Source organism: Myzus persicae, unplaced genomic scaffold, assembly GCF_001856785.1.
Source record: "Myzus persicae strain clone G006 unplaced genomic scaffold, MPER_G0061.0, whole genome shotgun sequence".
Lineage (NCBI taxonomy): Eukaryota > Metazoa > Arthropoda > Insecta > Hemiptera > Aphididae > Myzus > Myzus persicae.
In genome coordinates, this window is record NW_019101610.1 from 74,696 (window position 1) to 86,609 (window position 11,914).

Genomic DNA, 11,914 nt, shown 5'->3' on the forward strand with positions numbered 1-11,914 from the left:
TACTTTTAATAATATTACTATTTAATTATAATTCACTATGTATGAGAAATGTATTGCTGTAAGTTTAGAAAAAATTGATATTATAAGTATTTTATTATAATTTATTTGGACGTAATTTTTTATCCCACAATAAACTGCAGTGGCATTTTGAAGAGCAAAGCTGCTTACTGAACAACAAGTATTTATTAGAATTGCAGATATTGGAATTTTGCAGTGGCATCTTTGGAATCCTTGAGTGTCCAGTTGCTCTTTGAAGATTAATTAATTTTTATTTTTCTAAATTTAGGACATTTTCAGTGTGAACAAATTTTTCTTAACTGCCAAATATTTTAATTCTAGTACACAAATATTTCAGAAAATGAGAAAACCATTCTATGTACCTCCCTAAACTAAATTTAGATTCTGAGTTGAATGATAAATATATTGATATTACCATGATGTGTTTTTTTTAAATTTTTGTTCATTAAAATTTTTTCTTGTGCCCATATAATAACAAATTGAAATAATAAATCTATTTTTGACTTAAGTATCATTTCCGGTGGGAAAGTGAATCTAGTTGGTGCACTCGGAAGGTAAAAATTTAAAATTCCCAGTAGTTTTCAAAAAGGCCTGGAAAAGCAAAAAAAAAAAATTTAACGAAAAACAGGAATTTTTACCCAAAAATCGATTTTGGTTTTAGGTGTAACTCTTAAAAAATTACCGCAAATACATGACATTTTCACCGAATATTTGTATTAGCATTTCCTATACACCACACAATTATAAAATATTTTGACTTATGTTGGGCTATAATATATAGCCATATTGGCAAGACTAAGCATTAAGAGGACGTGATACCCGCATGTGTTGTCTCCGTCTTACAAGTGCGTAACATAGCAAATTTTACGCTCAGGAGAACACGTGTAGCTCCGTTAGCTTAAAAATTAGTGCGTATTGACCTCTTATAAAATCTAAAGGTAAGATTATTATCTAGTCAACCTCATAGGTTTTTTTATTATATTTTTATTTTAACGCGAGTTATGAGTATTTTAAAATTGTAAATTTTTTATACATCTTAAAATACTCATAACTCGCGTTAAAATTAAAATATAATAAAAAACCTACGAGGTTGAATAATCTTACCTTTAGATTTTATAAGAGGTCAATACGCACTAATTTTTAAACTAACGGAGCTACACGTGTTCTGCTGAGCGTAAAATTTGCTATGTTACGCACTTGTAAGACAGAGACAACACATGCAGGTATCACGTCCTCTTAATGCATTAATACGAAGTGTGATAAAAAAATACCGGGACACATATTATTATGGCTAATCTAGGCACGATAGCGTTTTAAACTATTTATATATATATTCCCCACTTATTGGTGAATATTTTAAACAAAACCCAAGTCAATATATTTTATCTCAGTTTAAATTAACACATGGTTCAGTCAGTTTGTTTTGTTTGGCGTTTTCGATATGTTCGAACAAAAGGAAAATCATTTAACGATTTTTCAAGACCTTAAAAATCGTTCTATCGGTCCTAATTTTATAAAAACATTATAACAGGTGACGAAATATGTGTTTATGGGTATCCGATCTCGGTATCACGATCTCGGTCATCTCAGTGAAAAACAAAATTTTCTTCTCTGCCAAAAAAAACTCGTCAAATGTCAAGACAATGCTGATTGTTTTTTTGTTATTGAAATTATTGTTCATTATAAATTTGTACCCCATGGACAAACGGTCAATCAGGTATTCTACAAAGACGTATTAATACGTTTGGGAGAAAAAATTCGTAAAAAACACCCAGAAAAATGGCGAACAAGAACCTGGTTTCTTCACAACGATAATGAGCCAGCCCATTCAGCGCCGTCAATAAGTGCATTTTTGGCTGTTAAAAAATACCTGTTGTCTTGCACCCTCCCTATTTTCCTAGTCTGGTCCCGTGTGACTTTTTTCTTTCCTAAAACTAAAATTTGCACTCGAAGGCCAGCGATTTCAAGGTGTAGAAGAAATTAAAGCGAATACGACAGCGGAACTCTAAGTCTCAACTTCGGAGCAGTTCCAAAAGACTTTCGAAAAATGGCAAGAACACTGGAACTATAGCCTTGTTTCCGGAGGAGAGTATATTTTGAAGGAGACATCATTAAATAATGGGTTTCTTAATTTTTGTATTTATCATAAATAAAGTCCCGATATTTTTTGATCACACCTCGTAAGTTAAAGTTCAGTAAATTTAATTTTTATTATTATTAACTGAGTTGATTTTACATTTAAACACATTAAGTTCATTTCAAATTCAATTATTATGAAATTACGAATATTATCATTGACTATTATTTTTCGCCTTCGTCATCTGTTGGCGGTTGTAGCGGGCTAGTAATACCGTGTTTATTCACCCGAGGCACCGACATCCTGCGCTCCGACACGCGTTGTAATAGTCTAATAATACAAGGTTTCTCTAATCAATACATCTTATTACTTATCATTTTAAACTGGAATTTACAGAGTTCCAATTGTTATAATATCTTAGTTCGTGTTTTTGGTAATCTAACAACGCATATGGACTAACCAGTAGAAATTAGTAAATTACTCTGTACATTTATTACAACTATGAGTATAACTGCAGAACGTTTGTCGTTTATACAAATTAATACGCCACGTCGCTAAGTGTTATTTTAATTTTACCTATTTAAAAACAGAAACTTAATTTTTTTTAAGTAACTTAATTTGAGTTGAAAAGTTTATATTAACTTTTGGTCAACTTCTAACTTACTTAAATTGAGAGACAATTTTGAATTAACTTTAAATTATTAACTTAATTCGGATTTTAATTTAACTTAACTTAGTTAAAAATATCATTAACTTACCCAGTCTTGCATTTAGTCATATGCAATTTTCAATTTTTATTACTTTTTTTTAAATTAACGTAATTAAAAAATAATTTTGCCCGGAAAAAAACTTTAAACATTAATACAAGATTCCTCATAAGTTTGTCTATACTTTTTTCAAAAATAAAATGTCTACTGGAAAGCCAAATAAATTGTTGGTAAGCGGTTTTTAAAATTTCTTTTTTTTTTGAGCCATCAGCTTCGTGGTTATTAGCAGATTTTATTGTGTGGATGATACGGTTGGATCGGAACACTTGTACTTGTGGCAAGGATTTGTTACTAAAAATCCTGTATGGTCACCCATTCGGTAACTAGTACTACTGGCCTGTGCGTACGCACTTAGACACCGCGCCATACCAAGCAACATTATGCGAATTTGAAGTACAACATTGAAATCTCTCGATTTCTCATTGAACGATTTCTTATTTCTTGTAATTAAAAAACGAATAACTGTAGGTACTTGAAATGTATACAACATGTTGGGTTTTTTCATTTGATAAACTTGATAAAATTTGAAAAGCTGTAAACGAACATTTTCAATTTTCAATTATTACAGTTTTTTTTTTCTTTAAACGTTAATACAATTTTGATCTTTGGGTCATAAGATTGAAAATTGAATACAATATTCTTGATATATTGTTACAATAACAGTTGAAAAACATTTTAAATAGGTACATAGATTTTATTTTATAAGAATTTATATCGAATACATAATATTACATAATATTGATAAGAATATGCGGCCAGATAATGGATGCAATAACAGGCTCGTTGTGTAGGAAGTTCAACCAACAATTACTGCAGGAGAAAGAATACTGGACTGTCTCGTAGTCTGGACTGGAAACTAGAAGGAAAAAAGTTCATAGGTTTGTCTCAGAAGAGAATTGTTGTTGTGGAAAACGATTTGCGAGAAATGAGAGTGTATATAGTTCAGGATTGAGGCAAGTGGAGTGATTTGGTGCCGGTGGCCAAAACTATTGGAAAGTATTAAAATAGCAGGAGGAAGAAGACAATATAATATGTATAAACATGATTTTAACCTAAAGTATTAATTTCTTTACTTGGTAGTTGGTACTATCACCTAGTTATTGCCTCCTTTAAGATCTTTTATATTAATTTCCCAATAGTTGACTGAGTAACAAAAGTAAAAAAATCATAATTAATACTCCAAGTTAGTTTTGATGAACTTTTTTTCTTAAACAGTAGTTACACATTAATTTTCATAATCTTTCATTAAATGTCAACCTAAATTACTATAAGTATATCTTGCGATATTATTATTGCTAAAAAAGTATTATTTTTAATATTAGTAAAACAGAAGGTTTCTTTAATTTTTTTCAAAAACTTTTAGTTTGATGTATATAAGAAGTTGCAATAGTACCACAAGCAATATTTTTCAATAACTAAAATCGTGATTTACCTTTTAAATATCTAATTTTGTCCAAATTTGAATTTAAAAAAAAATTGTGTACTTATATAATTTTTAGATACTGGTTACAGTATAGGAATATTCTTGTGGGAAACCTTGTTTTAAATCTTTAATCTTTAATTATAAAAAATGAACATTTTATACATTTTTATGTACAAAATAATTAGCAAATTTTCAATTTGATAAATGTCAAGTTTTTAATTTTTAATGCTTAAAAAATCGAATATGCGTTTTTAAAATTTTTAAACTGTTATGGTTGAAATGGAACCTATAAGGTACCTTGTATTACAATTTCAACCTTTTTATTTAACTAAGATATTTATCGACATCGAAGCCAAAACATTTTTAAATGTTTATAAATAGCTTAAAAAGAGAAAAAACATTTTGAAAATTGTATCACGTATAGAAAATTTCATATGTTTACGCTATTTTTTATCGAGTTGCACCAAATGAGAATTCGTTAGTTTACAGTTGAATATCCAATGTCAAATTTCAAACGTACATATATCGTTTTAGATTTTTTGTTAACAGTACGACTGCACGAGCTAGTTACGAGAAATATTGATATAAATAAAGACGTCCAAACCTTATGGATATAAAAATTGAGCATTTTATGAATTTTAACTAAAAAATTATTTGAGAAATTTCGTTGATTTTTTATAAATTTTGTAAACATTTGAACTTAATAATTTTTTTTTTTAGTTGCTAAAATAATGAAGTATAATGAATCTTGTATTTACTTTCTAAGCTTTTTGACTTAGCAAATCAATATTTAAAAAAAAAAATATAAGAAAAGTGGGTAAGTTGATGTCGTTCTGCTGTACAGTATAGGTTACAATAGTGGGTAATTCTCAGCGAAGACGATCTGTAAGCAGGGGCGTTATTGGGGGGGGGGGGGGCAAGAGCATGCATTTGCCCAACCCTAGATTTTAAAGTAGCCAAATGGGCCGGTGGCCTACGGTGGTCTAAGCGGACCGGGTTTTCTATAATCAATATAATCTTAAATCTACTGACTATTCTAGAATATACTACATAATATAAAAATAGAAATTTGTGGTATATCCATAGACCTTATACTAATACAAATATATTAATTTATACGTTATTATTATTATTATTCTATTCTATGGAACTATATTCGTTATCTCAACGATAAAGTAAATTTAAAAACTTGGATTAAAGATCAGCTATCGAAGTCGTGGACCGTGGTAGCCAATAAAATGTAATGTAACTATGGTTTATGACAGAGATATGACTAACTGATAAGAGCATAGCACTGTAAATACCTAGTTAATTATTACATTCATTATGTTAATGCCTTTTATAATTTGCCAAACCTAGTTAATTATTAAATTATATTATGTTAATACCTTTTTTATAAATTGCCAAGAATTGTACTTTATATAACTAAGTTTAGATGATTCTGTCAGGAAAACTTTATAAATAAAATAAAAAAAAAAAAAAAAAATCCAGGGTGAAGAGAAACTATCGACATTAGATTGAAAGAAAACTAAAAATAATCGAAAATTTTATTTGCCTATAAATAGTTTAAATCGAGTCAAATATTTTGAAAGTTGTATGGTGCATAGAAAATGCTAATATTAACATTCAGTAAGAATATCATGTATTTACCGCTATTTGTTTTAGTTACACCAAAAACCAAAATTGATTTTTTCGAAACCAGGTCTTAAGTAAAAATTCCCGTTTTTACTGCCGCTTTTGAAAAAAATTGGGATTTCTTTACTTTTGACCCCTAAAGTAATAACTAGATTCAGTTTCTTACAGAAAGATGCTCTTGAAAAAAATCAAAAACTTTTACTGCCCCAAAAGGTAGTATGACACAAAAAAAACAACATATTATTATTGTAAAACCAATATCTACATTCACCGCTCCACTCCAAATCTAAAATTTAAAATTTAATATGTTTATAATTTATTCAAAAGAAATCAAAATAATTTGAAAACATTATCGTGTATAAAAAAATCATTATGCAATGTTTATGTACAAACATTTTCTGGAAATTTAAGTATTTAGGTTAAAATCATCGTTTTTCTTTAATTTTCTTTTTACACGGTAATTCTGAAAAGTACCAACTAGATTCAATTATCTACCAATACCACCCTCAAAGTAGAAAATCAAAGTATTCTTACTACCTTAAAAATATAGGGGGGGATGCAAGCCGCCCCTCGTAGTTCTTATACTCTCACTAATGGTAGCTACAACTATAAATTGTAATTTAATAGTCATCTTAAAACATCTGGGAAAATTGTATGTTATTCGTTATTGTCAAACTATATATAATATTATCATTATATGTGATGACTAGGGCTCGGCAGTTGAAGGAGCTAAAAAAGCAAAATATACATTAAAAAATGTTAAATAGTAAGTAATAAAAAAAAATATGCAAACAAATTATTTTGAATTCTAAAAATAAAATACGTCAGATGTTGATCTCTAATGAACCTGTGTATGACGTATCATGTTGTAGTTTTTACAACATATACTTACATAGAAGGTGTCAATAAAATAAACTCAAAAGTAGTGTCACCCAGAAGAATTATTATTTTATTATTATTTATTTTGTCATCCTTCAATCTTCATAAGTACAAAGGTGCGTTAGGTCTGAAAGTTTGTGTTCTGGTCAACTTCGTTATTATTAAAATAATAAATTAGTCGAAAAGTAAAAACTTAAATTTGTAATTAAAATAATAAATTAATGTTAACCTCCAGTAGTAATATAATATAGTGTGTTCTGAATTCTCTTCATTGAATCAATTTTAAAAACCAAAAAACACAGTTTTTTCAGTGTTGTTCATACATTATCTTAAGCAAAAGTAGTTCAAAATAGCATTTCACACTTAAACATGCATGGGCATTATGACATTCTCAATTTGAGAATTTAAAGTTTATTTAAAAAAATAATGTTTCACAATGTTTTTTTTTTTAAATAAATTGTTTTAAATATTTTTAAAAAATATTGAAAAAAGGTAAAAATTGTAGACATCTAGCTTTGGTTATGAAAATGATTACTATTACCCACATTATAAATCCTACATTACATTAAACTTCAATACCAACGCCTTAGCCAGCTATATAGACCGTGTGACTGCCTTTAATATTGAACTGATTTCAAGTATTTAAAGAAATTATATTACTACTGATATAACATATATAGTCTGGTTAACCCTTAAAAAGGGGGCAGTAGAATATGTGATTTGTGTGAGGGGAAAATTGACGGGTAAAGTGTGTATTACGCTCGCGCTTGAAATTATATTTTGATATATAGCTAAAGATGTATGTGAGAAAATTGTGTTTTTTGTTTTTCACGTGGACGTAAAATTGATTCAAGTGAGAGATTCCGACTTGAACTCATTTTGATTCTCCTGTAATACAAAAATATACGTGCAGAACATATACTATAGTATATAATATATATATTACTACTACCTCCTGTTTCCACTTTTTTGTGAGTCATACAAACACTTAAATAATATATATTATATGATAAAATACTAATCACATATTTAATGTTAATTAATGTAACGTGTTTTGAAGTGTTGAGGGGGGGTTACTATAAAAATGCTAGGGCTGAAGCCCCCCAAACTTTAAGGTCTAGTTACGCCTATGCTTAAAAAGTAATAATTGATACAAAAATTTAAATTTAAACATATTTATAAAATCAATACATTCATTGATCTGCTCAGAACCTGAAAAGTAAAAGCTGTTTATATTACTTAAATATACCTAATTTTCATGATATTTATATGTTTGAAAACTATTTGGTTTGTATTTACTTATAAATTAAATTTGGCGCCAAGCTAGGTTGTGTTTGGCAAAAAGCTATATAGCTCGAAGGCTGAAGTTTTTCACAAAATCACGGAACCTACCTAAATTATTTAAATACACACTGTAATACTGTATAATAATATATAAAATAATAGACTAAGTGACCGGCTTTCCAATTATTAATTAACATACTTACTGTACAGTAGTACCTAAGTATTAATATTTAATACATACCTACCTTCTTTTTTTACTTTCTCTCCTCGAAACACCTCTTTAAAACAATGTCTAAAAATTAAACGATATAATATATATTATAGTATGGAGATTTGATTATAAAAATATAAAATAAATGGAACCTATCTACCTAATTGATATAATATAAATTGTATAAGGTTCATCGAAGACTAGTTAACAGTGCTAAAAAAATAATGATAATAATTATTATGATGCCGTACTAATATTGTGTATGCATTTTGATATATACCTTCATATAGATATGCCTACTCTATTCACCACACATTATATTAGTCACCGCTTATTCTAGATAAATCTGACATAGAGTTTTTTGTCCGGATTAATTGTTGGTTTATTGAAGACCTGAATTTGAGGTCCTATAAGAGTGTAATCCATATAATATTACGCGACTGTCTAGATTATTCAGAAACGGATATTAAGCGGTGACTATATATATATTATACCGTATCTATAAATTATAGTTCAAATTATTATGTTTAAAATTATAGTGTCGTCATATTCATACTTATTGATTATAATATGTTACTTATCTAGTTTGTGTACAATATATAAAATAGATAAGAACTGTAATTTATAAAGTAATGTACCTATAAATGTTAATCGCACAAAACCGGACTACCATAGTGTTAATTTGGGCCTAAAAATACCTATCTAGTACCTACATTGCTGTTGTGTAATTTTTACGTAAATTCTCCATCTCTAATCGTGAAAATTAAGGACCAAACAACAAATATGTTAGAAAGATGACGATACAAATATTACAAAGTCATAAAGATTAAGAGTGGAAGTGGGAAATGTATTTAGTCGGTGACTATTATAGTTGCCAGAGATAAAGAATATTTAAGATATATTTTAAACTGTATACGCCATACAGTGTACTTCAAAAGGTACTTAAGTTAATGGTCTCAAACTTACGGCTCGCAATAAAAATACATTTTGAACAAAAATATACGAAAAAATTCTAAAAACGTTAAATTTTAATTCTAATTTTTTTCAATGATAATTTTGTAGTAATAATAAGTGAAACAAACAACTACTTTGTTTATATTTTTATAAATGATTTTTCTATAGTAATTATAATAAAAGTAATTTCATAAAATATTAAGTCATATTTAGATAAATGGATATTGCAGTATGTATCTTTTCCATCATTTTGTCTTCAGTTTTTCGTGTATAAGTAAAAAAGAGGACACTTAAAATTTGGCCAGCGAAGTTTTTTTGTAAAAATATATTGCATTTAGATAATTTGAGTTTAAGATCACTGTTATAAGTTATAAGTTGTATTATTTATGAATATATAGGTAGTATTAGGTACAATATAAATTATAATAAATATTTGTCAATTAAAAGACTGGGCACCCATCATAGAAGACATATGTATTAAAACCGGACTACCTATTTAAGGATGAAGAAAGTGTGATTTGACTGATTTCCAAAGAAAAGGAGAGGAGAGATTTTAATATTTTGGAAGAAAAGAATGTTTATATATAATTTACAGAATAAAACAATATTCAATAAACTCTGATAGTCCGACCTGAGATTTATTTAATAATAATATGTATATCAATGTTTATTACTATGTTAACAAATAATCACAATTAATAGTCACAAAATAATAATGCATAATAATAAAAACATCGATTATATATTTATAGAGATAAAAAATTCCAATAAATATAAAAAGTATATTCGGAGATTCCTTATCAATTATAATAATATTTGGTAATCATACATTATGATTCTACTTATTGTTTAGATAGGTATAAATATTTCAAAGTTATATCATTTTAAACGCAAGAGTCTAATATCATCGATTTAATATTACTATATACGTCCAACCTATACAGCTATATACGTAATAAAAAAATTGTAACATATACTGTGGTATTTATACTAACTACTAAGCAGGCACTAACCATAGGTATGCCTATCTATAATTGGCCATAACTATTCTATGTCCTATGCTGTCGTATACTCGTATATTATATAATATATATATATATTAAATAGGTATACATGATACATCACTATAATAATAAATAACTAATTTAACATGTATTATTTAAGGTATCGGTATTATGTTGTAATCGTTATATACTTAACCTAATTAACCTACAATATTATAATTAAAATGATGACTTATAGTTTGATTTAGGTATACAACATAAGTCAAAATAAAATAATAATGTCGTCAACTCTCAAACATACGTTAAACATACCCGAAGGAATAGCGGTTATGCATGTAAATATGTAATATAAAAATAATAATTTTATTTACATCGATTTTATTCTGCTTAGGCGTGCTTTATTATACTTCTTATAGATTTTCTGAAAAATTTCTAATAACCCGTAAAAAATATTGATTTATTTGCCGATTAGTACCTATATATTGGCAAGCAAACAATACGATTTGGGTGTTTATTTCCTGTGTGCATAAAGGTGATTTCGATAGCTCAGAGATTGTATTTTTATGTCTCAAATGTGACATCGTATAATTATTACAGCATAAGTACGCATAAGTACTAATTACACATGAATACTATGTGATTTCCAATAATGTTATAAACAAAATGGCATATAATTATATTCTCTGAGATGTCACAAATTGATTTCTATGCGATTTAAATTTGTAATAACAAATTGAAATAGGTACTCATAATTATTTGATTACTATGGGTGTTGTACTGTAATTGTATGCGGAGTCGTATCGATCGATCAACTTGCAATAATGATATTAATTATTACCAGGAAATATGATTCAAAGGAAAAAAATTATTTTTAGCACTAGGTTTACCTTAAACAAAAAAAAACCAAAATTAACTAAAATGTCTAAGTTTTTGTCTTCAGATGTGGCAAGTGTTATCATAAATCATAACTAAGAAGTGACATGCAAAAAAGCGAAAATAAACAGAAAAATCTAGAAATAAGCATTATTTAAAAAAACGTTGAAAAAGCAAAAAAAAGGACTTTCAATTTTCACGATTGAACGTGTTGTATTGTTGTAACATGACATACACTTCCATAATAGGTACTCATCGGCTAGATTTTATATCAAATCTTAAAAAAATTACAAATGCAAATGCGAACCGTACCTATTGGCTATTACTAGAGCAAGGACTTTAATGCACTAAAAAATCATCGAATAAGCATTTAAAAACATGCACTTATGCATTAAAAAATTAAAAATATGCGGTTAAATATGCCCTTAAAAAAATTAATTTTATTATTATTCACTGTAAGTAAATTGATTTCAATTTTTTTTGAATGTCGGATCCCATTCTTCTTAATTATTATCCGTTGAAAATACAGATTCACCAAACTCGATTACAAAATTACACAAACAATTAGCTTTTGTCGATTTTTCTTTTGGCATATTACTCACGAACGTTAAAAAAAATTAAACTCGCGGAACTTACGCCACACATTTGGCGAATCTACTAAAACTAATCTAATCCACCCACTGACTATAGATAGTTACTTGATACTATGGTTTTCATCCTACGTACCTACTATTCGTTAAATAAAAATACAAAAATAGACATAATAATAAATACTGACAATTATTATTA